General features: G+C 45.1%; 1 long non-coding RNA gene across 1 annotated transcript in view; it reads right to left on the bottom strand.

Moving 5' to 3' along the window:
- LOC129025061 (uncharacterized) overlaps nucleotides 1-24,041 on the bottom strand; it is a 42,986-nt gene that overhangs the window by 3,141 nt on the left and 15,804 nt on the right. Inside the window, exon 2 of the long non-coding RNA XR_008497163.1 lies at nucleotides 1,122-1,248. This is a non-coding gene — a long non-coding RNA (uncharacterized LOC129025061). The remainder of the gene's footprint in view (nucleotides 1-1,121; nucleotides 1,249-24,041) is intronic.

Genomic DNA, 24,041 nt, shown 5'->3' with positions numbered 1-24,041 from the left:
CAGACAGTAAAAAGATCAGTGGTTGCCTGGGATTGGAGGAAAGGACAGATGAACAGCAGGAGCATGGGGGATTTTAGGGCAGGCAAACTGTTCTGTTAAAATGGTGGACGCATGTCATTACCTGCTCTCCACACCCATAGAATGTACAACACCAAGAATGAACCCTAATGCTAACACTGAGCTTTGGGTGATGATGATGTACCCATGGGGGTTCATCAGTTGTCACAAATGGATAACCGATGGGGGATGTGAGTAGATGGGGAGGCTGTGCATGTGCTCGGGCAGGGGGGACGTGGGAAACCTCTGTACTTTCCTCTCAATTTTGCTGGAAACTAACACTTCTCTAAAAAAAAAAAAACTATTTTTTTTAAACTACCATCTTAAACAAAAAAAAGAGGCCCCAGGTAAAAGACCTCAACCCATAACTTTCCACTGAGAAGGGACTTTCTCACTGGTGGAAGGAGGACACACCGGGTCATTATTTGAGTAATCCAGGCAGGAGACCCTGCCTGGATTGAGTAATCCAGGCATCTGCTTCAGCCATGAGACCGCCTCAGGTGAAAATAGCTTTGCGGTTGTTTTTCTTCTTTACACCCGATGGGTCTTTGGGGGTTTGTGGCATACCCCACGTAACAATGAACTCTCAGTTCCCCTTTCTCATTCTCCCCAGGGAGCCTAGGTGCCCTGCAGGGAGAGTGGCCACCTGTACCAGGTGTGAGAGGAGCCGCACCCGGACCCAGGCCCTGCATCCTCATCCTGCCTCTGCATCCAGCATCCCTGCAGGAGGCCCTGCCTGCAGAAGGGCTGAAAAGTAGGCTTGCTGTGAAAGTGCTTGTATGTCCCTGAGGGGAGAAGCAAGTCACAGTCAGGGCACTGGTTCCTGTCATCCGGTGCAACACAAAGCAGGCGCCAGGACATGGGGTGCAGACGGGAGCACAGAGAGGGTGGGTGCTACTGGGGTGCACAGGCAGCTTGAGGAGGATGGAGATGGCAAACTTCCCTTCATCATTCCAGGGCCACATTTAGGGCTGGAGGACTAGCAGGTCCCCAAAGCCTCCAGTGCTTCTGGAGGCCAGTGGTGAGCAGTGTCCAAGGACCCCACAGCCACCACTGAGGCCCACCTACTCATCCCTCAGCTGGGTGTCCACTGGCAGCCACACTTCAGGTCTCCAGGACGTGGAGTTTGGGCTTCTCTCCCAAGCGGAAGTTATCCAAGTGCCCTCGGCATCCCACGGATTTGCTTTGTCTCTGAGGGAAGAATTAAGGAGTGTTAGTATGATATCAGAAAATTGCTAATTATGGTGAAGAGCTAACACGGCGATCTGGGAACTTGTGGAACTCTAGTTAGTGATGACAGAAGAGGAAAATATTTTACTGTTTTGTGCTGCACCCAGGTTCTCAGGAGGTGGCAAGAGACGAGACTTGGCGCTGTGCCATGCTCGGAGCCTCTGGTCCTAGAGACGCTGCTTTCCCCATGGGAGTTCGGAGCAGAGGCAATCAGCTGGGAAGCTCAGGATGGAGTGAGGAAGGAGAGCGACTTGGGGTGCTTGGGTTGCAGAGATCTAACGCCCCAAGAGAGACTGGCTGTGGCCTGTGCCCACCCCAAACTCACACACACTGTTGTGCTCACACACGTGTACACACTTACACACATTTCAACACTCACACCCCCAAGCTCACGCACCACACTCACACGCCTTAGTCACACACGCATACACACATTAACACACGTACACACTCACATTTGCACATCCACACACAGTTATGCACCACAGACGCTCCCAAGTTCACACACCACTATCACACACACACAATCACTCATATACACACTCTCACACATGGACACACCGACACACTCTCCATTACACACCTGCCCTCTCTCACACACACGCACAAACACACACACTTCAAGCCGAATTAGAGCTCTTTTTTTGGTCCCACAAAGAAAACGGTAACCTCAGCATCTTGGTCTCAACGAGAACTGGGTGCATGATCCCATCCAACCACAAGGGGGAAAATGAGGAGATGGGTTCTCCATGTCCTCAGACACTGGAGAACAAAAGTATATGCCAGATCTAACGGGCATCACACATGAACAGGAGGGATTGAAACAGAAAAGGGGTTCCTCCTGATGCGTGGCATTGACAGAGCCCAGTTCTGCCTCATGCCAAGCACCACCTCACCCCTTGATGAAGGAAAATGGTTGCATGTCTTGTTTCCTGGCCCCCATCTCTGTCTTGGTACAGAGTAAAGACTTGAGCCTCCCTTCTAAAGACCGGAGTCCCGCTGAGCTGACCCGCCAGCTGACAGATGAAGCCATGCCATCTGCTGACCAAGTTCCCCAAGACCCCTTGAGACTCAGTTTCTGAAGAGGGTCTGCTGGGAATTTCCTGTCTCCATGCTCTGCCCAGCTGTTGGGACACCTGCAGCCTCTGTGGAGCCTCTTGGCCTGACAGCGGGGCTGGATGACTGGCTACCTCTTGACTGTGCCAGCACCTCTACTGCCATGTTCTGCCTGGGGGACTGGAGTTCCTTCTAGCCCTGGCAGAGGGGACTACCCCTAGGATCTTTCCCACCCCACAGCTGGAGTCCTCCCAGTCTACAGGGGTCAGCCCATATGACCAGCAGGCTCCTAAAACATGAAGGCCTTTCATTTAGAGAGCTCAGTGAAGGATATGACCAGAGAAATGAGCATCAAGGCTGAGATGAGGGAGCCACACTGGGATACAGCCTAAATTAGTTTTGACCCCCCTCTGCAAATCCTTCCTTGTTCCTTCCCTCAGTTAACCAAAAACCCAATAGCAGTTCAGTTCAATTCAGAACACTGAGCCAGGTACTGTATAAATGCCTGGAACCAGCAGTGAGTAAAAGACTAAAAAACATGGCCTTTGCCCTGTGGGATTTGTAGTCTATGGGGAAGATGGATATTAAACAAGTGTGAAAGTATGAAAAACCTACGTGTGTGTGGGTGGGTGTATCAGAGCTCTATAGAAGCACATACAAAATGGAGAAATTATCTTAGTCTAGTGGCTCAGGAAAGAGCCTCCTAGGAAAATGGCATTTAATATGAAACCCAAAGTACGTAACAGTGCTTGGCCAGAGAAACAGGGTGTGTAGCTTAAAGATGGTCACAAGATTAAAGACACACATTAAAGGTCACACATTCTTTGCTCCTCCATTCTCTGCAAGAGTCAAATTCCTAGTCCTCTTCCCCTGGACTCTGGGCTGGCCCTAGCCTTGCATGTAGAATGAAGTAAAAGTGACTTTCTGGGTCTTCTGAGGCTGAGTCATGAGAAGCCTTGAGCTTCTGCTCAGACCTTTCAGAAAACATGCCCGGGGGAAACCAGAGGCTGTGTAAGGAGTACAGCTATCCGAGACCACCATGCTGCGAGGAAGCCCAAGCTAGCCTCGTGGAAAGGCAGCATGGAGAGAGAGATACCCAACTGGTCCCCTGTTTTTCCTGCCACCCCAGCAGAGCCCAGGCAAATGAGTAAGGAAGGCTTTGATGGTTCCAACCCCAGCCACCCTCTGACTATAACTGCGGGAGAAACCCTGAGTGGGAACCACCTATATAAGCCCAGTCAACCAACAGAATTGTGAGAAATAATAGTAAGTTATGCTTTAAACCACTGAGTTTTAGAATAATTTGTTCTACCGCTATAGATAACTGAATAAAGGAGTGGAAAAGAATTCCAAGTGGAGGAACAGCATGTACAAAGGCCAAGACTGCACCCTCAGACCTCCTTCAGAGAATATGACTTTTAAACCATCTTAGAACCAGCTCCTCAGGACCAGCTGCAGTACCTCATCCTCGGGCATAGGACAGAGAGATTTTTTTTTTTTTTTGAGACGGAGTCTCGCTCTGTCACCCAAGGTGGAGTGCAGTGATGCGATCTTGGCTCACTGCAACCTCCACCTCCCAGGTTCAAGAAATTCCCGTCTCAGCCTCCCAAGTCGCTGGGACTACTGGTGCATGCCACCATGCCTGGCTAATTTTTTTTTTTTTTGTATTTTTAGTAGAGACAGCATTTCACCTTTCCTAAAACGTGAAGGTATTTCTTTTAGAGAGCTCAAGGAAGGATATGACCAGACAAATGACCAGCAAGGCTGTGATGAGGGAGCCACCCTGGGATACAGCCTAAATTAGTTTTGATCCCCCTGCAAATCCTTCCTTGTTCCTTCCCTCAGTTAACTGAAAACCCAATAGCAATTCAGTTCAAGCTAGCCTCATGGAAAGGCAGCGTGGAGAGAGGGATACCCAACCAGTTCCCTGCTGTTCCTGCCACCCTAGCAGAACCCAGGCGAGTGAGTAAGGAAGCCTTTAATGGTTCCAGCCCCAGCCACTCTCTGACTGTAACTGTGTGAGAAGCCCTGAGTGGGAACTACCTTTATCCAGTTATCTGTAGTGGTGTAACAAATCATTCTAAAACTCAGTGGTTTAAAGCAATAATTTATTATTATTTCTCACAATTCTGTTGGTTGCCTGGGCTTATATAGGTGGTTCCCACTCAGGGCTTCTTACACAGTTACAGTCAGATGTCGGCCAGGCAGTTCTCGAACTCCTGACCTCAAATGATCTGGCTGCCTCGGCCTCCCAATGTGGTGGGATTACAGGCATGATCCACCATGCCCGCCTCAGAGAGAGACTTTTAATCCATCCACAGATGAACTGGGGAGAGGAATGATTTATCAACGTTTTGAAACTGTATTTAAGTTAGTTTGGAGATGGGTGCATTAAATTTCTCCTGGGGACAGGACCTATCGTATTTAGAAAGCACCTGAGAACACTTTAGGAACCAGGGATTCACAATCATGTTTTCTGAGCTGGCCATGATTATGCTGGGGAACTAACAACACAAGCATGTAGCTGGATACAATGTAGATTCCTCAAAAGAAGAACCAAGGGAGATCATAAGATTCGAGTTAAGAAATAGAGATTTCCTACTTACTCTGTGCTGATTTAGTTCATAAAAATAAGCATCTCCTCCTTGAGGTCTAAGAATGTGTGGGGCTGGGAAACATTTGGTAAGACTGTGAGGAAAAGAACTGAAAACAAAAGTTCAGAAAGAGTTGACAGAGCACAGGGCCTGCTGGGCTCTCCTTGCATCTAGGTGGTCCCTGGGCCCTCGCGGGTGAAGGGCCCTGGCCCCGCTGGACCCTGTCCAAGGCTGAAGGTGTGAGGTTGGGGTCTCCCAGGCCTCCTCAGAGCAGATGAATGAAGGTGGGGACAGAGGGCAGGACAGACCCTGTCCAGATAGGAATGTTCTGTCCCTGGGGCACCGGCGCCTGCATCTCTCTGCGTGTTTAGACCGCCTCTGCCTCCAGGTGGCACTCTGGGGCCACATCCTGCTTCTCCCGCTTTGAAACAGCCAGGCCACCCCCTCCGGCCTTCAGCCAGTGTCTTCCAGAGAGCCCAAGCCAGGCCTGTCCTTTGGGGGTGAGGAAACCCGACACAGTGCTTTCCAGAAGTGGGGGAGACAGTAGCATAGCCTCCTGCCTCCTCCGGGTCTTGGCATCTGGGTTTCTCTATTCCTGAAGAAACAGAATTCACAATTTACCCTCTTCAGCCCGTGAAACTGGAGTGTTTGTGGGAGGGCCAGGCCAGCACAGCTTTTTCTGTCTTCACCCCATCTGATATTCCAGCGTCCAGTGAAGGCTGTCTCCAGAGCCTGGGTGTGCAGGAGGCCGCCTGGAGGGATTTCCCCACTCTTGTTCCCCTCCACCGCCACCTCACGTTCTTTCCATGAGGCCTCATTCGCCTGTTCCTGGAGGTCTGAGCACACATCACCCACCTCAGACAGCTGCCTCATCTCCTGGGCAGCCCACACCACATTAGGCAGGAGGTGGCTGACCGTGCATCCCCAGCGCAGCCCGACGGAGGGAATTTGAGTGCATGAAGCAAGGGGACAGCTGTTCTTGCTCTGTGGGGAGTCCCTTTTCAGCTAGCACCCAGTCAGCAAATGACTCTTCTCTACAAAGAGACAGAGGATGAACCTCCTCTCTAGTTTTGGCAGCAGAGGCTGTGAGATCCACAGCAAGAGTCCAGAGCTGTGCAGGCTGCAAGGGGCACCAGATCAGGGATTCCGAACGGAGGAAGGTACTTTCCAGAGAGTACTGCAGGGGATCAAGCCTTCTCCACAGTCCCGCCAATAAAACCCCTGGGGCTCAGCCTAAACCCGATCCTAGAAATGACATCCCAACACAAGCTTTGCAAGATAAGTAAAATCTAGAGAGGAGGAAAGGCAGACCCACGCAACGAGAAATACAGGTGGTCTGGACCAGCTCAGGACAGACACAGCACCTTTTCCACGTGCAGTGAATGATGCTCTCATGTTTGCTGGTGTGAGGAATTGAACATTAATATCAGAAGCATTCTGTGTTACCTACAGCTGACTTTATGTTATGTTGAAGTCAACTGGATGACAAACTGTCTTTTGTCTTCATTCTAGAGCAAAGACACTAACTATTCCTTCCATTGTCTTTAGGGACACTCACGTTAATTAAAACTCTTCTGGGGTTCGTCATGAATATAGTTCTATTTCAAGCGCCCAGAGGACCCAAATGAAGCAACTTCCACACTTATGGAGCACTGCTCTGAGAAGCCACGTTCCTGCCTGGTTCTCCATGGCTATAAGCATATAGCAGAAAATGCATAGAAACACCCTGTCTCAGCCTGATTTCCCCTAAAGTACATCCCGAGACAAGGGCTGATGGGATTGACATTTATCCAGGGATGCAATCCCCAAGAGTAGGAGTGAGGGGTAGGAGAGAGGGCAGGGAGGAGAGGCATTATGGAATTGGGCACCACAACGGGTCATAGATGCTCTCAAGAATCTTCTGAACCTGCCAATTGAGAAACCAGGGAGCACATTGACTCCCCGCTCATGCCTCCCAGGTCAAGGGGCTCCTCCCAGGGTATGAACTCTGCTGCATTCCCAGGTGACAGGGATGTGAAGCAGTTTCAGGTGCCCCACACCTGGGCATCACAGGGAGGTCCTGAGGCAGGGTACTGTCGGTTCTTCACTCCGGGGTGAAGCTGATTGCCACCAGATGGGACCTGGTTCCTGCCCCAGTGGTGAGGCTGCAGAAGCTGGGTTGAGTTACAAGAGATGTCATCCACACAAGCACGGACCACCATGGGGAACGGGTCAGTGTTTAGACCACAATTCTCCATAGAAAGAGTGTTATGAATAAACAATGACTAGTGTAGCTTGTAGTCAAGTCCACAAACAACTTGAGACCCCTTCTGAGTAAACTGCCCTGGGAAAAACATCAAGGCTCTTGCGTTGAAAGTCAACAGAAAAGGAATCATCTGGAGTAGAATAGTATGTTTAATGTTCATTGTGGATGCTGGTGCTTGAGGAAAGCAGGCTTCCTTGGAGAAATGGAATGAGGTCGTTAGAGACAGCGCTGAGACTGAAAGGTGCTTCTGGGTCTCTTCCAGAGCTTTAGAAATGGAAGGCCCGGGAGCATCATTGCATTGACCTCCCCAGAAAAACACGGGCGTGTGCTTTTCCTCAATACGCTTTGATCACCAACACCACATCCACATTGTTTGCCCCTGAGTTTGGTTAGTATTTAGCTCCCAAACAGAAGGAAGAGAGGGATGGAAAATGGACAGAGAGTTTCCTGGAGAAACTCCTTTGAGTTGCAAGAGAATGAGAAGGAGGAAGAGATTAGAGAATAAAGATGGGCTTGTGTGAGGGAGGATGCCTGCTGGATGCCTGTGCGATGAACTAGCTCTGCACATCACTCACTGGTCACTAAAGACAAGAGGGCCATGGTGGAGGATGGGAGGTGCATGGCACAGACTGGCTCCTCTCAGAAGGATGGGCGGAGTAAGGAGGAAGCCAGCCATCAGGAGTTGGTAGGAGGGGACACCGTTGACCCCAGGAACTGGGTTGCTGCTGATGATGGGGCTAGCACGGCGCAGGGCCGAGGACCAGGGCAGCAATTGTTTGTGTGAATGGAAAACATGTATTTCTTAGGAAGGTGGTGCAGCCCTTGGGAACTCCAGTGGCTAGTTTGCATTTTTTAAAATGTTATGCTAATAATATGTCACTGCCACGGAGAAAAGTCTCTGGTCTTCCGTGGAGTCCAGATTCTATCCCTGAACTGTTCTTACAGGTAAAGATTTATATAAAATGCTCAGAGGAGGCTGTAATAGATTTCGAGACATATTTCATAATATTTTCTAGCATGCCACTTGATGTCACAGGCAGATTTATGAAAAGGCAGTATTTATTATACAATATTCATGTTTTATTAAATCTGATTACATTGCAGGAAAGACAGAGTAGTGACGGCAGCCTCCAGGCTGAGCTGGGGCTGAGTCCCCCGCCCCTACCTGACGCCAGGATGAGGACCCAGACATCGCATTGTGGGCTCTCAGCTCTGTCAGTGTCTCCCTCAGATAACCCGGGTGGAGAGAGGAGGGCATCCCTTGCCTCTTCTAACTCTCACTCTGTAGGAAAAGAACCGTGCTTGCCCGTCTTCCCACCTGGGCAGGCAGGCGGTAGCCTGAGCAGAGTATTGATAACACATGGGGAGACAGAGGACCTCTCTCTTACCTGCGGGAGAAAAGAGCCTGGCTGGCTATCCAGCCTGCAGCCTGAAGCTTCTCTAAGGAGCCACACAGTGCAGAATTTATCCCTGGGGCCCAGCGCTCCCAGCTCCCCAGCCAACCTGCCCTCCTTGGAAACCCGAGAAGATTCACTTAAAACAGGCCTCCCTGGGCTAAGAATCAAATTGGCCTGGCTCCCCTCTGATCTCCGGGAGTGTGAGCAGGGGGTCCCAGCAGCTGGAGTAACTCGACCCCTGCAAAACCGAGGTTCTTTTCTTTTCCTGGACAAGATTTATGCAGCAGGGTTTAGTCTTTAACGCAGATAGACATTCCCAGGAGAGGCCCTGAACTCCCGTGTACCACAGCCCCTCAGTCCCTGCAAGCTAACTGGAAGATGGGCTTTTAGATAAAGCTGGGTTGATACCCAAGGAAAAGAGAATTTGTATGAGATTGAGGAATCGCTTTGCACAACCTGATGGACCATGCTGACCCTTGGAGGGGAGGAAAACAAGGGGCTTTGTCAGCTGTGACAGTGTGAAGGAGTCAAGGCTTAGGCTCCGGAGATAAGAAAAAACAGATTTGAGCCCCGGCTACCTTGTGTACTGCTTGTGTGACCTTTGGCACCAACACTCTCTGTCTCAGTTTTCTTACCTGTATAACAAGGAGGGTAACAACCTAGTAGGGTTGCTGTGAAATAATGAATATTAAGCACTTCCCTGGCACAGAGAAAGAAGTCAATAACGGTTAGCCATTATTGAGAGGTCATTTAGTTAATTCATTTAAAGCCACAGAGCCAATGGCTTTGCTGTTGTTTGATACAGGTCATTACTGACCAGTGGACAGTGTTCCCATACAGAGGGGTGTCGCCGAGGAAATGATGGGGGAACAGAGAAGCAGGCCCTGGCTGTGATCAGTCCCCACCCAATGCTAGGTCCACACTGGCCAATGCTTGAGGGCTAAGGATGTTAGAGTTAGGAGGGGGTGCTAAGTGACGTGAAATAATGAAACATCTTGTGCACAAAGCATCCCTGTGTGTCTGGGGGCTGCAGACATTTGCCTCCCATGGGTGCACCTCTGCACTTCTCCACCGCGGGACCTAAGAACATGCTCAGGCTGCAGTGAATGCCCTTTTATTTACCTGGCGATGTCAGCTCCAGACAGCCTGGGCCTGGCTGCTGATCTGAATCCTAATCAGCTCCTCACGTCTCCCTCTCTTTAAGGACCCTGGGATGCTAATCACATCCCCAGGGAGGGGCTGCCGCTCTGCGAGCATCTGCAGTGGATGCAGGGCGGGCCTCATTCAGCCTTTAGGCAGTGGCCAGGGAGAAAAAGGATTTTTTAACTTTGCTGACAGTTTCAATTAAAAAACAAAACAGAATAAATACTTGTGTCTGTTGGCCATACTGCAGTGACATTTGTATTTTTTAAACAATTATTCAAAATTACTTTCTGTACAACCTCCATTTTAGTTTGTCTTTAAAGTTGCCCTTGTCTTTTGATGTGTAACTCAGTGCCCCCAAGAAATTGTGACAACAGCCCTACACCTCACTCTAGGTTTCCCATACACACTCTCAGGGGTTGTATTGGAGGAACTCCTTTTCTATACAGATACCCCAAGAAAGGACCAGGACTGTTATAAGAAGGGTTTTAATGTCCTTGGAATTGAATCCAGCCCTTCTTTCATTGAGTGTATATGTGCTACGGCACAGCTGGGTGGAAGAGGCCCTGCCCTCAGGGGCTTCCACTCAAAGTGAGATGCTAGATGGCTTCAGCCTTTCCTGCTGCCTGGAGCCCTGCTGGTCAGCTCTCCCTGTTGGACACCCACCCCCTTCCCCAGCAGGTAGTGTTGGAGTGCATCGTAAGAAAGGAGGTGACACATCTAGGGAGGAGGTTGTGGGAGGGGAGGCCCATGGCTCCATGACGCTCATGCCCCCAGTGGATGTCTGCCCTGCACTGCACCTGTCACCCGGCCCCGGGGAGATGGTAGATAATGACTGCAGGGACTCCTGGGGAGGTCTCCCTTCCCACCACTACATTTATTCCATCAGAGTTTCGTTTTGTTTTGTTTTTTTGTTTTGTGTCTGTGTGTGGGGGTGTTTTTTTCGCCTAAGTCTAATTAAGTCTAATTGGTGCAGTCATTATGTCAGAGTGAATGTTATTATTTTAGTCAAAAGCAGTAAACTAGAAAAAACAGTCTGTACGACAGCTTTCCTCTCTGTCTCAAGGCTAAGGATTTTAGGAGAGGCCCAACAAGACCTGACCGTTTACAGTTGTCATCAACTCAGATCTTCCACGCCCCCAGAGAACAAATAGAAAACGGACCTGTTGAGTTTTGCCTCCCATAATCTTAAGTGAAGCTATGAAGTTTCGCATATCTAGACTACGTCTACCTAGAGAGGGAAGATAGCGCTGCATTCCTTTCCTCCTAGGAGTTGCTTGTCTACCCAGTGGGATTCCTCACCATCGAGTGCTGAACGCAGTAACGGGAGGGCAGTAAGCGTTTGTTGAATGAATGAATGAAATATTCAGCATCTATGTGTGTGACACACTATACCATGTTAGTGCTGCACAAAGCAAATGAAACACAAGCCTCACCTTTGGTAAGCTCATGTCCTTCTCACCACCTGCTGGCTGCTGGGTTACATGAGAAAACATACAGAAAGGAATTTGTGTTTATACTTCCACCCAGCAAAATGCATATCTGATTACAGAAAAATCAGAAATGTCTGTGGATAGAGTGCGGGGTTTTATCACGTCATCAAAGTAAACCATGTTTTGCAAAATTGCCACAAAACTGTGCATGTTCTCATGGCCCTAATTTAGGATATGTTCCTTAAACAAAGAACATCTTTGTTTGATTCCATTTGTTTTGAAGCCTATATTCTACAGATACATTCTTTCCCAGTATGATACGAAAATGTAAGAATGCTAAGTGGAAAAGTTAGATCATTTTGTCAGATGCATAGATTTTCCAATTGGCAATTATATAGAAGACTAAAACATGGTTAAGTGTAATCAATATGCATTCAGTCTAATTATCATCTAATAGTTTGGGACCTTGTGCTTTGAGTATCATCTCCCTAAGGTGTTTGTTTGTGTGCTTATTTGAAATCTGTCAGTAAAGACAAGTATTTCCTACAGGACGCACAACACCGCTCTCCATGGATGGTTCTTGGAAGGTTTCCTGAGAAGTGACGGAAATGTCACAGAAAAGCCATGGTGATTTTGAGCTGAAATCACTAACTCTGCCCTTGCTTATTATATTGTGTAATAATTAGAAATAATTCTAGAAAGGCTGAAGCCATCTAGAATCTTGCCCTAACAGTTCTCTTACACCTGAGAACTGTTGTCCACGGCATAGGTTTATCTGAGAAGGACTTTGAAAATGATCTATTGCATTCATTTGCTAAGGCTGCCTTTACAAAGTACCACAAACTGAGCAACATAAACTACAGAGAGGTGTTCTCTTACAGCTCTGCAGGCTGGAAGCCCGAGACCAAGGCATCAGCAGGTGTCCTTCTGAGGGCTGTGATGGAGAATCTGCTCCAGGCCCTTCTCTTTGGCTTGTAGGTAGCAGTCTTCATGTTCACACGGCATTCCCTCTGTATGTGGGTCTGTGTCCAAATTTCCCCTTTGTATAAAGTCATACGGATTAGGGGCCCATCCTAATCCAGTGTGATCTCAATAGGCCTATTTCCAAATGTGGTCACATTCTGAGGTACAGGGGTTAGGACTTCAATCTGTGAATTTTGGGGGCCACACTTCAATTCATAACAGCTGTGGCAATAGCTGACTCTGATACATTGAGAGACTGAGGAAGGCCTCTCGTTCTCCCCCCACTCCTCTCCTCCCTGCCCCTCCGGGCTCTTTCCCTATCCTTCACCCACCAATTTCTGAAAACCCTTAGAGACTTGTCCCTTTGCATCTTAAAGTTGGCTTGGTCTCCTGGGATCTCACCCAGATTGCAGTTACGCCCAGGAGAGGCAGCGATAAGCCGTTTCCAGTGAGCTCCCGACCATCGTGGCTCTTAACCTCCATGTGTTAAGGTGTGTCCACACCTTTACTGCCAGGTCCATCTTTCTGACTGGAAGGCTCGCAGCATGCAAGAAAGCCATGGGGCACACTCAGTGGGATGGAGCAAGGGGTGGGAGATAGGTCTGGAAAGATCCAAAGGCAAAAACCAAAGGCAGCAATATCAGAGCAAGAGAAATCGAGTGGACCTGGGTTTGAGTCTTGGCTCTGTTACTTCTGGCTGGGTGACTTGGACAAGTCACCTGACCTCCCCGTCTGCTTGATGTGCTTATCGTCATACCTACCTGCAGGTAAGGCCACAAAATGCCCAGGAAATACGTTATGGTGGTTCTAATATCCTCGACGACTTCATCATTCTCCCTGGGCCCAGCCCCGACTGGCAGTAAAGGCGTAAGCTCTGCAATGCCTCAGAAGACTCTGCGGCTGTGAACATGCCTTTGCCACAAAAGCTGCTCTTACAGTGAGAACAGGGCCTGGAGCCCCCAGCTCCCCAGGCTCCTGACCCGTGGTTGAGTTCTGCATGCACAGCTAGGGCTGCACAGCTTCCTGAGCAGCGGGAAGGCTGTGGGCAGGAAGGGGAAATGAGAGTGGCCAAGGCTGTGCACACCTGGGCTGGATCAATGGCCACATTGTAGAGCCAGCCCTCTGGGACGGCCTGCCATGCCCGGATCTATAGCTGTGTTAGTCATCGCCTCGCCAGGCCTTCGTTTGTTTTTCAAAGTTTTGTTAGTGTGACTTGCACCTCCAGTAACTCATCTTTAACTGCTCTCCCTCCTATCTGACCCAGTTCGCACACCATTCATCTTTTCTTCTTCCTATTACATTTGATTTTCTTTACACTCTCCGTCTCAGTCTTGCTCTCTCTCTCTTTCTCTTTAATTTTCTTCAGTCAACTAGAGATGGGGAAGCAGACCACCTGGGATGAAGGAGAGAAAGTGCTGAAGGGGAAAAGGCCACCTAGCTACATTCAGCTGGGAAAGTCTGTTTAGCTGACTTTGAGGTCTGCTAGCTCTCGGGCACTCGTCCTAGCAGACATGAGCAGCACCTTCCATTGCTAAGCGTATCATTTACCTAAATTCCACTTACCTGCAGCCTGAGCCCATTTCAACTGGAGAAGTCCTTAAGAAGGTTGCCTTGCCCAACCACACGTTGCAGATGAGAAAACCAGGACTCTGGGAAACTTACAAATTAGTTGTTCAAATACACATAACCAATTGCAACTCTTGATTCGAGGATCTAAATAAACTTTGCCACATAGACTTCCCCATACCTTCGTTTGTTTGTTCACGTGGGAAATTTGTCTCTTAGAGCCTCTATGAAATATCACTTTGAATGCCCACATGTTTACAAATTTCATAAATAACACCTCCAGATAGCCATTGAATGGAAATGTGTTTCAGCCTACACTAAGATGGGCCCTGCCTTTTTCTTCTGATGACATGGTGCAAAGTTATGCAAAATTCCAAACCTTACAAGAATGTACGTAATCTCATTTCTAGGGACATGCTGCCAAAAATTGGTGCATAATTCTCTGTCTTCTTTTTTCACACTGATACTAACCCTCTTACTGCTGCTGTTCATTACTTTGGATGCGGACTCATACCACCAATGCTGTTCGGAGCTTGCGTGTTTCACTTTACATGTCAGTAGGGACCTGAAGGTCTAACCCATTCTTAAGATGTGTGCGGTATTTCATCGTTCAGTTGTACCAACATTTATTTAATCTTCCTCTTCAGAGTTCATTTGGGTTACTTTTACGTTTTTAATACTTTAAAGTCTTTAAACAAAGCCCCAAGGAACATTCTTGAGGCTTTAGAGGCTTAAATGTTAGAAGTAGAAATACAGAGTTAAAAGATTAGAACTTTAAACATTTCAGTAGATATTGCTAGGTTGCAAGCCAAGAAGGTGTACTGATTTACACTTGCACCAACAATATACCTGGGTGCCCATTTACTTCCTATACCCTCACCAATGCTGAACTTCATCAGCCCATTTTTACGTTGGTCAATTTGATAAATGGAACAATATGTCATTGCAGTTTAATGAGCACATCTTGATTAGCCCTCATTTCCTCTTCCTGGCCAGTCACTGCTTCTTGACTCTTCTCACGCCTTAATGCACATATACATGGGAAGTATCCACACATTTTTAGTCGATGTTTTAGTTAGCAAAACATAGCCAGAAGGCAATAAGTGGCAAATTCACACCCTAAAGTTCAGAGTGGAGAGAAAGTGACTTTCAGACAAGCGGTACCATCATGTGCCTCTATTAGCCCAGCTACGTGTCTGTAACCATATTCAAAACTCATAACCAAGACATTTTCTGGCTGCCTTGATACAACAGGGATGATATTAACTGGATGAGAGCACTGAAGAACAATTCTGTTTCACAAGCAGGTGTCTTCTCCAACCAATCAGGCAGCCACCTCTACAATCACTCCAAGGGTGATGCCTCATATCAAGTAAAATTTGCAGGACCAACAGTGAGAAATGAACCTCGGCCCTGCTGGCCTGCACCACCTCAGTCTTTAATCATTTTCCACTCTGGCCTGTTGAGCTATTTCTCGTCGCATCATGGGGCATATGCTGGCTGGTCTCCAATAGACCTCACGTATGGCAGGTGCCGATGGCCATGAGAAGGAAGTTGCTGGGTGGATAGGTTCTGACTCCACCCTGGATCTGATTGGCTCTCATGTTCATGGGGGTCCACTCTGTTTGGATTCCCCAGACAACTTGACCTGCGCTTCCTCCCACCCTTTCTATTTTAACCTCATCTAATGATACCTGGAAATGAGCCAGTTCCAGAACTGGCAAGAAACCTGACTTGTCCAGGTGGCCACAAGACCACCCCAAAGCCAGCTTGGACCTCTGCCCCTGAGTGGAGCTGCTCATAAAACATGTTCTGTGTTTCTCCTCTCAGACACGTATTTCTGAAATTAATATGTCACCACCTTCACTGGGGTCACTGCCTGATGGAGGGCAAGGCTATGTATACTCATGTACCTGGCAATGATATCTGATTTATTTTTTTAAGAAAAATGCTCACATTTGTAGCACTACATATGTTTCTTTAATTTCCCTAGATTAGTTTTTGAGTACCATGTTGCTTTCACAGTACTCGGCCTAAACACAATTAAGCCTACTTTAAGATTCACACTTCAAGAGTGTGAATAACATAACTCATTCAACCCCACTTATAAAAAGAGGAAACATGCGAGGCTCGTTAGGATTTCTTAGGTATTCATTTAAAAATTAATTACCAGTATTTTTATATCCCATCAGAACCTTCCCAGCTCTCTTTAGGAGACATTCCTAAAATCAGTTCTTTATTATTACTTTTGAGCACATTTGCTCCATGACACCGTCTATGAAAAGAAAAATTCTTTTCCTTGAATATTCAAACCTGCAGAATATTGTGGACTAAAGTATGAATGAAAACTTGTTGAGGGTTGTGATGAGTGAGAGAGATTCTGTTGCAAAGGGCCCAGAAGATGATTAAGAAGTAAGGAAATGAAATAGTTAAAAGACACTGGAATAATTCAGCCTGGGGAAAACCCCAGTAAGTAACTTAGGGGGGAAAAAAGCTCATTAAGTTCTCTCCATCATAAAATTATTTATGCCACTTTTTTTTTTCTTTGTAGAGACAGGGATGATGCCCAAGCTGGTCTCAAGCTCCTGGCCTCAATCCTCCTTTCTTAGCCTCCCAAAGTGCTGAGATTACAGATGTGAGCCACCATGCCTGGCCACATATTCATGCTAATCCTAGAGAATACAATTTTAGAGGAAAGACAAAAGAAAATCACTCATAAGCCCACCATCTAAAGAAAACGTTGTTGACATTTTTATTAATTTCCAGGCACTTTCTGTACACACATTATTTTTACATTATGGTGATCAGATTATATATGTGACTAACAGTCATCTCATTGTACATTGATACAGATTCCCAAAATAGTTTGTTTCATGATCCTGGCTGCTGCTGCCCTCCTCAAACCCTGTTTATTTATTTGTTTATTCAACAAATACTTATGGAATCTCTCATTAAGGGCCAGGTCCTGAGAGGACTGGAGTGACCCAGACAGAAAGGAATCAGCTCTGATGGAATACACATTCTTGGTGAAGGAAATACAATCAATGAATAAACAAGTGTTAAGTGTGATGGGAAGCTACTGGAAATTTGTAAGCAGGGAGTAGCGTCATCTGCTTTACATGTTTTAAAAGGTTTCCTTCTGTGTGGAGGGTGGATTGCAGGGGGAGGAGAGCAGCAGCAAGGAGGGCAGGTGGGAGGCTGCTGCGTTCCTGGAGACCAGAAAGATGGCGGTGTATTAGTCTGTTTTCACGCTGCTGATAAAGACGTACCCGAGACTGGGCAATTTACAAAAGAAAGAGGTTTAACTGGACTCACAGTTCCACTTGTCTGGGGAGGCCTCACAATTATGGCAGAAGGCAAGTAGGAGCAAGCCACATCCTACATAGATGGGGACAGGCAAAAAGAGAATGAGAGCCAGGCAAGACGGGTTTCCCCTTATCCAACCATCAGATCTCGTGAGACTTACTACCACCAGAACAGTTTGGGGAAAACCACCCCCATGATTCAATTATCTCCCATTGGGTCCCTCCCACAACACGTGGAAATTATGGGAGTAAAATTCAAGATGAGATTTGGGTGGGGACTCAGAGCCAAACAGTATCAGGCAGTTTGGCTGGAAGGGATGGAGGGAGGTGGAGAGGAGAGGAATGGACAGCAGTGGGGGCCGCAGACTTGCTGATATGTGCTATGGATATGAAACAGATATAAGGAAAAAGGAGGAATCTAGGATGGCTGCCAGGATTCTAGCTTGAATGACTGGCTAAATGAGGGAGATACAGGTTTGAGGTGAAATGGAGAGCCCTGCTGTGGGTGGGCGAGATGCCCATCCAGGAGGACACGTCAAGCTTGCAGTTGGATAAGTGCCTCTGGAGTCCAGAGCCAAAGTCATCTAATGGAGACTTGTTGACACATGGCAGCATTTAAAGCTGTGGAACTGGAGGAGACCTTGGGGAGAGGGTGTGAATGGAGAAGAGGAAGGCCCTGACTTTTAAAAGCTGAGCAGAGGAAAAGGAGCAACATGGCCTATACCCCAACCACATGCTCCCTGCCCGCCATCACGTCCCTGGGATATGTGAAATAAGAGATAGGCTCTTCTCAATAAATTAGGCCATTTTTATAAAGGAATATGTAGTATTCTATAACCTCTTAAAACTGTGGAAGTCAAAGCAGCATTCTGCAATTTTGATTTAAAAGATGACAAGCTGTGTATTGACAATCCAATATTTAAATCACATAATAAAATATATTTAAATTATTTTATAAGTCCACATTATAAAAACTTTTATTTTCCAAAACTTTTATTTATTTATTTTTACACAGTTCTGTGTATATTTTAAAATTTCCTTTGGAACTTACTTCTTGACCAATGGATTATTTAGAAGTGTGTTGTTTAATTTACAAGTGTTTAGAGATTTTCCTGACTTCCTTACCTTACTGAGTTCTGGTTTGATTTTATTATCGTCAGAGAACATAATCTGTATGATTTGAATCCTTTTACTTTTTTCTTTCTTTCTTTTTTTTTTTTTTTTTTGAGTTGGAGTCTAGCTCTGTCGCCAGGCTGGAGTGCAGTGGCATGATCTTGGCTCACTGCAACCTCCACCTCCCATGTTCAAGCGATCCTCCTGCCTCAGCCTCCTGAGTAGCCAGGACTACAGGCGCGCACCACCACGCCCAGCTAATTTTTTGTATTTTTAGTAGAGATGGGATTTCACCATATTGGCCAGGATGGTCTCGATCTCTTGACCTTTTGATCCACCCACCTCGGCCTCCCAAAGTGCTGGGATTACAGGTGTGAGCCACTGCACCTGGCCAAATCTCTTTAAATTTTTAAGGTTTGTTTTATGGTCCAGGATAGTGTATGTTTTCAGAACGCCCTTGAAAAAAATTGATATTCTGTTGTTGTGGGGTGGAATGTTCTATTTGTATCAATTAGATCCTATTGGCTAATTGCATTGTTTAGATCTTCTCTCTTCTAGCTAATTTTCTTTCTGGAAATTCTATCAGTTGCTGAGAGGAAGCTGATGAAATATCCAACTACAACTGTGGAATTGTTTATTTTTCCTTTCAGTTTTATTAGTTTTGCTTCATGGATTTTGAGGCTCCGTTACTTGGTGTGCACACATTTAGGATTGTTATTTTTCCTAGTGGATTGATTCTTTTATTATTATGTAACATCCCTGTTTGTCCCAAGTAATTTTCTTTGCTTTGAGATCCACTTAATCATATATTAATACAGCTACCTCTGTTTTTGTATTATTGCTTGCATCTATGTTTTTCTATACTTTTGCTTTCAATGTACCCGTCATTGAATTTGAAATAATTTATTAAAAGCAACATATAGTTGAGACACGTTTTTTAATCTACTAAACCAATCTCTGCCTTTTAATTAGTATATTTAGACTGCTTACATGTAAGGTAATTATTGATATGTTAGAGCTTAAGCCTGCCATTTTATTTTCTGTTTCTTGTAACTTTCCTATGATTCTCATTTCTGTTTCTTTTTTGTACCTATAGATTACTTACACAAGTTTTAGAATTCCATCTTGCTGTGTTTATAATGTGTTTGAGTGTATCTCTTTGAATAGCCTGTTCAGTGGTTGCTCTGGGTATTATAGTGAACCTATGTGACTTATTGCTGTCTACTACTATCAACATTTTACCACTGCAAGTGGCATGTGAAAACCTTACTGCCATTGAGGCCCCTTTACCTTCCCCTCATTGACTCAAGTGAGAACTGGTCTTGTAATTTTTATTCCCTCAATCAAATATGATTGATGACACCCATAAGGAATAGGATAGCCTATTGTATATACCCATATATGTTCTCTTTCCATTGTATTTGCTTCCTGATGCTCAAGATTCTTTCTTTCATCATTACCCTTCTTTTTGAAAACTTGCTCTAGCCATTCTCTGAAATTAGGTCTGTTAACTGCACAATCTTTTGGTGTCCTGTCATCTGACAACAGGTTTATTTACTATTTATTCCTGAAGGATAGTTTTGCCAGATGTAGAATTTGTGGCTGGCAGGTATTTTTTTTTCCTTTCAGAGCTTGAAAAATGTGTCACTTTCTTCTGGTCTCCAGGGTTTCAGAGGAACAGAAATCCACTGTCACGCAAACTGGTGTTTCCCCATAGGTAATGTGTCATTATCATCTGGCTGCTTTTATGAATTCTTTTTGGTCTTTATGTTTTCAGAACTTTAATATGATGTGTCTTGGCATGGATTATTTTGGCTGTATCCTGTTTGGGATTTGCTCAACTTCTTGAATTTGTAGGTTTATGTGTTTTTGCCAAATTTGAGAAGTTTTCAGCCATTCTTTCTTTGAATTCTCTTTCAGTCACAGAATCCTCTGGGACCCTGATGTTACAAATGTTGGATTTTTTTGTTGTTATTTTCACAAAGGTCCCTGAAGCTCTGTTCTTTTGTTTTTCAGTTTATTTTCTCTCTGTTGTTCAGATTGGGTGAAGCCTACGAGTCCTTCCTCAAGTTTATCAGTTCTAGCCTCACTCAACTCCACTGTACTATTGAGCCCATGGAATAGCTTTAAAATTTTTCAGTTATTGGATTTTTCAGTTCTATAATTTCTGATTGTTTCTTTTTTATACCTTCTATTTATTTTCTGAGATTTTAATTTTTCCATTTGTGTCAACAGAATTTGTAATTCATTGTTAAAGCAGTTTTACAGTGACTACTTTTAAATACTTGTTAAATACTTTCAACATCTGATTCGTGTCAGTATTGGCATCCATTGATGGTCTTTTTTCTTTCAAGTTGTGATTTTCCTGATTCTTGGTACAATGGGTAACTTTTTACATTATATCCTGAACAGCCTGGCTATTATGTTTGGAGATTATCTTTTTAGGTTTTGTTTGCATGCTAGTTTTGTGAGCTGTGGGTGCAATGCTAATTTCATTTTCACAGCCTTTGTGGTACTACTTTGGCCTTCCTGGTTTTTCTGGAGCTGCTGAGGCTCCCACTGGACCCTCCTGGTGCTACCTGAGGGGACATGAAGAATTTCCCTAGGCTGGTGCCTCTAAAGGTGGAAAGGGACCCTTCTATGCCTTGGAAATAAAGAGCGCTTCCTGGGCAGGATCCCTCTTGCTGGGGCCCCCCTGCCACCCATGTCTCTGGGTGGGAGAGAGGAATCTCACATCCATGGAGACTAGAAGACAGAGAAGACGGAGCTTCCCATGGCAAAACCCCCCTTGCCAGTACTGCCAAGCTTCTGGTGTCTCTCAGTAGAGGAGAAAGGTCTCAAGCCTGCAGAAAAGGAGAATACTTCCCTTGTAGATTTTTGCCAGTGGATCTCACGACCCATCCCTCTTGGCATTGTCCAGGGAACTCTTGTTTCTTCCAGCAGAGGAATGAGCCTTCCTGGGCCACTTCCTATTGCAAATTTGGTGTTGGGAATCACAGATGTGAGTCTCTTTCTTCAAGTGGGTGGAAGGTTGTACACACAGCATAGCCATGCTGCCATGGTATTCCTCCACTCCTTAGTTTCCAATCAGTTCACCTTCCTCTTTCCACCTTTCAGGGCACTCCTTTGGTTGCCTTTTACATTAAAGAGAAATTCTTTGGGACTTAGGGCCAGGCAAACAATTCTTAGGCTTGACACCAAAAGCACAATTCAATTGATAATTTGGACCTCATCAAAATTAAAAACTCCTCTATGAAAAATTCTATGAAGAAGATATAAAGGCAAGCTACAGACAGGGAGGAAATATTTCCAAGCCACATATCCAATGAAGGGGGTAGTATCTTAAAACTCAATAGAATCAAGAGAATGAGAAGACAAGCCACAGAATGGGAACAACATTTGCAAGAGACACATCTGATAAAGGACTGTTATCAAAAACATGCAAAGAACTCCTAAAACTCAACAGCGAAAAAACACACAACTCAATTTAAAAATGGGCAAAAGGCCCAAACAGACACCTAACCAAAGGAAATATTCAGATGGCGAATAAGCATATGACAAGATGTTCCACAAAGGTACATATTACATAATTCAATTTATGTAATTTAATTGAAGTAAAAATTATAGAAGTGGAAAACAGATGAGTGGTTGCCAGAGACTAGGGACAGACAGGAGTCTGGGGAAGGAAGTGTGTGGCTATAAAACATCAACAGGGGGATCCCAGTGGTGAGTGAACTGTTCTGTATTTTGACTGTGGTGGTGTGCATAAACACACACACCCTTACATATGTGATAAAATTGAGTAGAATACACACATGCACTCACGTGCATGCACACAGGCACACACACACACACACACAAGTACCAGTAAAACTGGAGCAATCTAAAATCAGTGGATTTTTATCAATGTGAATATTCTGGTTATGGTATTGTGCTGTAGTATTGCAAAACATTACCACAGGAGAAAACTGGATAAAGGTGTCTCTGTGTTATTCTGAACTTGAATCTATAACTATTTCAAAATTTTTAAATTGCTTTAAAAACAATCAGTGGGTAATTTACTTCTTTGGGTGAACTGAAGCTGGGGTGTGTGTGTGCAGGTGCACATGTATGCAACAGAGAACAGAGCCTCAGGTTTAGTATTTGTGATTTTGGGGTCCCATGGGGTTAACTGGCAACTCATTTGTTAGCCTCAACCCTTCCTGGATTCTGGAGAATGAGGACACTTAGAGGAAGTCCTCTTTGTCACTCCTCCCCTGCCAAACACTACTGATTCCGACATTTCACACAGCTATCTGCATCAATTCTAAAAAACGAGACGTGGTCTAGGTGAGGCTTTTCCTGTCAATAGCACTTTTCTGTTGTTCTTTGATTTGATTTCTGTTGTTCTTGCTTTTTAATGGGAAAAATGGCTACACTGTGGTAGAAAATTAAATAGTTTATGAGTTTCAATACTCGTTAATAGATGTTAAGTGCTGTGACTTATTAAAATGCTAATAATTCTTCAGCATGTAAAAATTAAGCATAAAACCTCTAACATGATCAACTTAATTGTGTGTGGTACTGATGCAGAAGGATGGTAACGGGGAATGCAGAGTGAAATCTTTATATTGTGTATTTGTAACAAAAAAGAGCTTGGCCAAAGCATTATCTGAAGAGAAACTTAATTAGACCATTGGAAACACAACAGAAAACATCGAGTCAGTAATTGTGAGCAGGAGTCCAAATTCTCCAGGCTCCTAAAGGAAATCTGTGATGTCTTTTGCTTCCTATGTGGATAACCTGGCATCCTCCCAGGGCTGATTTTTTTTTTAAACTTAGTATCAGATTATGGTATAAACATTTCTCCAAGTCAATAAAACTCTTAATACACATAATTTGAGTGCCTTTATAATACTTAATGGAGTAGATGTATCATTTTCTTCTTAACCATTAGATATGTAGGCTTTCTTATTTTGTTTTTTGTATTCATGGTGTTTATTATGTTCTTATGTGATAGTCCCAGGAGAAATACCAGATGAGAAAGAATGAACATCTTGATGTAATATGATGTATTTTTGTCTAGATTTTTTTTCCAAAGGTGTTGTGTAAATTTATATCCCTTAGGAGAGAGTTTACCCCAGGAAAGCCTTTCCAGAATCTAATGGTGTATGCTTAAAGAGAAACATGTGCTAATTCAGTAACAGGAATGTGATATCCCATAGTTCTTTTAATTTGCTTTTTCTTGTTTGTTAGGTGGGTAAAACTTTTGCCCTGTGCATCTGTTAACAATTTAAAGTCGTTTTTGAAAATTGTTTGTGTCCTTTAAGTAATACCTATGAATGATTTCATCTATTTTATTGACTCTAAAATTCCATTGAGGAGCCAAAATGTAATTTACTTTATCCTTTTTCTGCTTTTGGATACGGGTTGTTTATGAATTCCACTATTATAAATAGACTCTTGTATTCATGCAGTGGATTTTAAAAGGGTGGCTTTTGTGTGTCAGTCACTGTTCTTATAGCAGTGAACCGATTAGACAGAGGGACTGCCCTCAAGGAGTTCACACTCCCCTGTAGGCAGAAGAAACAGACCCTAAACAGAGAAGCACATGCTATGTCAGCAGGAGCTGTGAAGCTCCTAGCAGTGCTGTGAAGAAAAATAAACAGGCTAAGGGGAATCAAGGGTGGTGGGGAGGTGGAGTCCAAGCTATTTTACGGAGAGTATTTAGAGAGGGTCTGATTTATAGGAGACTAGAAAGATATAGGGGAGCAAGCCAGCAGATATCTGGGGAGAAAGTACTTTAGTCCGAGGATATAGACAGTGCAAAGGCCCTGAGGCAGATATTAGAGAAAGGACATGAGGCCCACGGGCTGGTATGCAGCAGGTTAGGATGAGGTCAGAGACATGGAAAGGATCCGATTTGACTGTAAGCAGATAGAAAGCCATCTTGGGGCTTA

This window comes from Pongo pygmaeus, chromosome 12 (genome assembly GCF_028885625.2).
Source record: "Pongo pygmaeus isolate AG05252 chromosome 12, NHGRI_mPonPyg2-v2.0_pri, whole genome shotgun sequence".
NCBI lineage: Eukaryota > Metazoa > Chordata > Mammalia > Primates > Hominidae > Pongo > Pongo pygmaeus.
Note: the sequence above shows the minus strand (reverse complement) of the source record. Positions and strands in the feature narration are given on the sequence as shown.